Here is a 5,009-nt window from a genome sequence, read left to right on the forward strand (position 1 = left end):
TGATTATATTGATGAAAGTGGATTTGGAGAGGTCATGACTTTATTTAGTAATGATTCCACTATTCCGGAAGAGGTTCCAATTGATTATGAGAACAAAGTTGATATCTATGATGATTATTGTGATGACTTGTATGCTATAAAAATAATGATATCCATGAATCTTGTCATCATGATTTTAGTTTTCCATTGGATTATGCCTCACATGATAATTATTTTGTTGAGTTTGCTCCCACTATTATTCATGAGAAAATTTTTGCTTGTGTGGAGAGTAATAAAATTTATATGCTTGTAGATCATGAAAAGAATGCTTTAGGTGCTAGTTATATCGCTTAATTCATTCATGATGCTACTGAAAATTATTTTGAGGGAGGAACATGTGCTTGTAGGAATTGCAATAATATCAAGTTTCCTCTCTATGTGCTTAAAGTTTTGAAGTTATGCTTGTTCTGCCTTCCTATGCTAGTTGATTATTGTTCCCATAAGTTGTTTGCTCACAAAATCCCTATGCATAGGAAGTGGGTTAGACTTAAATGTATTAGCAATATTCTTCATGATGCTCTCTTTATGTTTCAATTCTTATTTTTTATGTGAGCATCATTGAAATCATCATGCCTAGCTAGGGGCGTTAAATGATAGCGCTTGTTGTGAGGCAACCCAACTTTGTTTTTGTTCCTTGCATTTTGTTCCTGTTTAGTAATAAATAATTCATCTAGCCTCTGTTTAGATGTGGTTTTATGCTTTTAATTAGTGTTTGTGCCAAGTAGAACCTTTGGGAAGACTTGGGGAAAGTCTTGTTGATCATGCTGTAAAAAACAGAAACTTTAGCGCTCACGAGAATTGCTGCCATTTTTATTTGGAAAGTGCTATTTAGTTAATTATTTTTGCATATGATTAATAGATAAATTTCTCACGTCCAGAAATTTATTTTAGAATTTTTGGGGTTCCAGAAGTTTGCGTTAGTTACAGATTACTACAGACTGTTCTGTTTTTGATAGATTCTGTTTTTCATATGTTGTTTGCTTATTTTGATGAATCTATGGCTAGTAAAAGAGTTTATAAACCATAGAGAAGTTGGAATACAGTAGGTTTAACACCAATATAAATCAAGAATGAGTTCATTACAGTACCTTGAAGTGGTGTTTTGTTTTCTTTCGCTAACGGGGCTCACGAGTTTTCTACTTTAAGTTTTGTGTTGTGAAGTTTTCAAGTTTTGGGTAAAGATTCGATGGACTATGGAATAAGGAGTGGCAAGAGCCTAAGCTTGGGGATGCCCAAGGCACCCCAAGGTAATATTCAAGGACAACCAAAAGCCTAAGCTTGGGGATGCCCCGGAAGGCATCCCCTCTTTCGTCTTCGTTCATCGGTAACTTTACTTGGAGCTATATTTTTATTCGCCACATGATATGTGTTTTGCTTGGAGCGTCATTTTATTTAGTTTTGCTTGCTGTTTTAATAAAATACCAAGATCTGAAATTCTTAAATGTTATAGAGTCTTCATATAGTTGCATAATTATTCGACTACTCATTGATCATCACTTATATCTTTCGGAGTAGTTTGTTGTTGCTCAAGTGCTTCACTAATACTTTTTAGAGCATGGTGGTAGTTTTATTTTGAAGAAATATATGAACTCTCATGCTTCACTTGTATCTTTCGAAGTAGTTTGTCATTTGCTCTAATGGTTCACTTATATCTTTTTAGAGCACGGTGGTGGTTTTATTTTGAAGAAATAGATGAATTCTTGTGCTTCACTTATATTATTTTGAGAGTCTTTAGAACAGCATGGTAGTTTGCTTTGGTTATGAAACTAGTCCTAATATGATGGGCATCCAAGAGGGATATAATAAAAACTTTCATATAAAGTGCATTGAATACTATGAGAAGTTTGATACTTGATGATTGTTTTGAGATATGAGGATGGTAATATTAGAGTCATGCTAGTGAGTAGTTGTGAATTTGAGAGATACTTGTGTTAAAGTTTGTGATTCCCGTAGCATGCATGTATGGTGAACCATTATGTGATGAAGTCGGAGCATGATTTATTTATTGATTGTCTTCCTTATGAGTGGCGGTCAGGGACGAGCGATGGTCTTTTCCTACCAATCTATCCCCCTAGGAGCATGCGCGTAATACTTTGTTTTGATAATTAATAGATTTTTGCAATAAGTATGTGAGTTCTTTATGACTAATGTTGAGTCCATGGATTATACGCACTCTCACCCTTCCACCATTGCTAGCCTCTCTAGTACCGCGCAACTTTCGCCGGTACCATAAACCCACCATATACCTTCCTCAAAATAGCCACCATACCTACCTATTATGGCATTTCCATAGCCATTCCGAGATATATTGCCATGCAACTTTCCACCGTTCCGTTTATTATGACACGCTTCATCATTGTCATATTGCTATGCATGATCATGTAGTTGACATTGTATTTGTGGCAAAGCCACCGTTCATAATTCTTTCATACATGTCACTCATGAATCATTGCACATCCCGGTACACCGCCGGAGGCATTCATATAGAGTCATATCTTGTCCTAAGTATTGAGTTGTAATTGTTGAGTTGTAAGTAAATAAAAAAGTGTGATGATCATCATTTTTAGAGCATTGTCCCAAGTGAGGAAAGGATGATGGAGACTATGATTCCCCCACAAGTCGGGATGAGACTCCGGACGAAAATAAATAAATAAAAGAGGCCAAAGAAGCCCAAATAAAAAAAGAAAAAAGAGGCCATAAAAAAAGGAGAGAAGGCCCAAATAAAAAAATAAAAAATGAGAGAAAAAGAGAGAAGGGGCAATGCTACTATCCTTTTACCACACTTGTGCTTCAAAGTAGCACCATGATCTTCATGATAGAGAGTCTCCTATGTTATCACATTCATATACTAGTGGGAATCTTTCATTATAGAACTTGGCTTGTATATTCCAATGATGGGATTCCTCAAAATTCCTTAGGTCTTCGTGAGCAAGCAAGTTGGATGCACACCCACTAGTTTCTTTTGTTGAGCTTTCATACACTTATAGCTCTAGTGCATCCGTTGCATGGCAATCCCTACTCACTCACATTGATATCTATTGATGGGCATCTCCATAGCCCGTTGATACGCCTAGTTGATGTGAGACTATCTTCTCCTTTTTCTCCACAACCACCATTCTATTCCACCTATAGTGCTATGTCCATGGCTCACGCTCATGTATTGCGTGAAGATTGAAAAAGTTTGAGAACATCAAAAGTATGAAACAATTGCTTGGCTTGTCATCGGGGTTGTGCATGATTTAAATATTTTGTGTGGTGAAGATGGAGCATAGCCAGACTATATGATTTTGTAGGGATGGCTTTCTTTGGCCATGTTATTTTGAGAAGACATAATTGCTTTGTTAGTATGCTTGAAGTATTATTATTTTTATGTCAATATTAAACTTTTGTCTTGAATCTTATGGATCTGAATATTCTTGCTACAATAAAGAGAAATACATGATGAATATGTTAGGTCGCATTCCACATGAAAAATTTTGTTTTTATCATTTACCTACTCGAGGACGAGCAGGAATTAAGCTTGGGGATGCTGATACGTCTCCAACGTATCTATAATTTTTGATTGTTCCATGCTACTATATTATCAACCTTGGATGTTTTATATGCTATTTTATATGATTTTTGGGACTAACCTATTAACCTAGAGCCTAGTGCCAGTTTCTGTTTTTTTTCCTTGTTTTAGAGTATCGCAGAAAAGGAAAATCAAATGGAGTCCAATTAACCTGAAACTTCACGGAACTTATTTTTGGAACGGAAGCAACCCAGAAGACTTGGAGTGCACGTCGGGGGATTAACGAGGAAGCCACGAGGCAGGGGGGCGCGCCCACCCCCCTGGGCGCGCCCTCCACCCTCGTGGGCCCCTCGTGCCCCCCCGATGTATTTCTTCCGCCTATATATCTCCATATACCCTAAAACGATCGGGGAGCACAATAGATCGGGAGTTCCGTCGCCAGAAGCCTCTGTAGCCACCGTAAACCAATCTAGACCCGTTTTGGCACCCTGCCGGAGGGGGCAATCCCTCTCCGGTGGCCATCTTCATCATCCCGGTGCTCTCCATGACGAGGAGGGAGTAGTTCTCCCTCGGGGCTGAGGGTATGTATCAGTAGCTATGTGTTTGATCTCTCTCTCTCGTGTTCTTGAGGTGATATGATCTTGATGTATCGCGAGCTTTGCTATTATAGTTGGATCTTATGATGTTTTCTCCCCCCTCCACTCTCTTGTAATGGATTTAGTTTCCCCTTTGAAGTTATCTTATCGGATTGAGTCTTCAAAGATTTGAGAGCACTTGATGTATGTCTTGCCGTGCGTATCTGTGGTGACAATGGGATATCACGTGATTCACTTGATGTATGTTTTGGTGATCAACTTGCGGGTTCCGCCCATGAACCTATGCATAGGGGTTGGCACACGTTTTCGTCGTGATTCTCCGGTAGAAACTTTGGGGCACTCTTTGAGGTTCTATGTGTTGGTTGAATAGATGAATCTGAGATTGTGTGATGCATATCGTATAATTATACCCACGGATACTTGAGGTGACATTGGAGTATCTAGGTGACATTAGGGTTTGTTTGATTTGTGTCTTAAGGTGTTATTCTAGTACGAACTCTAGGGCTATTTGTGACACTTATAGGAATAGCCCAACGGATTGATTGGAAAGAATAACTTTGAGGTGGTTTCGTACCCTATCATAATCTCTTCGTTTGTTCTCCATTGTTAGTGACTTTGGAGTGACTCTTTGTTGCATGTTGAGGGATAGTTATGTGATCCAATTATGTTATTATTGTTGAGAGGACTTGCACTAGTGAAAGTATGAACCCTAGGCCTTGTTTCAACGCATTGCAATACCGTTTGTGCTCACTTTTATCATTAGTTACCTTGCTATTTTTATATTTTCATATTACAAAAACCTTTATCTACCATCCATATACCACTTGTATCACCATCTCTTCGCCGAACTAGTGCACCTATAC

The sequence above is a fragment of the Triticum urartu genome, chromosome 4A, assembly GCF_056163025.1.
Source record: "Triticum urartu cultivar PI428250 chromosome 4A, HENAU_Tu73, whole genome shotgun sequence".
Lineage (NCBI taxonomy): Eukaryota > Viridiplantae > Streptophyta > Magnoliopsida > Poales > Poaceae > Triticum > Triticum urartu.